This window comes from Anarrhichthys ocellatus, unplaced genomic scaffold (assembly GCF_004355925.1).
Source record: "Anarrhichthys ocellatus isolate YVR2014 unplaced genomic scaffold, GSC_Weel_1.0 scaffold2030, whole genome shotgun sequence".
NCBI lineage: Eukaryota > Metazoa > Chordata > Actinopteri > Perciformes > Anarhichadidae > Anarrhichthys > Anarrhichthys ocellatus.
The window spans coordinates 1-228 of record NW_022282004.1 but is presented as its reverse complement, the minus strand read 5'-3'; positions in this window follow the sequence as shown (position 1 = coordinate 228).

The following is a 228-nucleotide window of genomic DNA, read 5'->3' as shown; positions in this document are numbered from 1 at the left end:
GCTTCTTTCCAATTAGCTGGTTTGAAACTGTCATATAATGTATCAACACTTTGACCTTAAATGTTTGCTGCTGACTTTATTGAAGGAGACTTTTCTTGGTCAGAGAAAATCAGGTTTTTCTTTGTTTCATTTTCTGCCTTTTAAGTTGTTAAAGGGATAGTGAGCATGTTTTGAAGTGTGTTTGTATGAGGTACTTCTCCACAGTCAGAGTATTACTACAGTAGATGG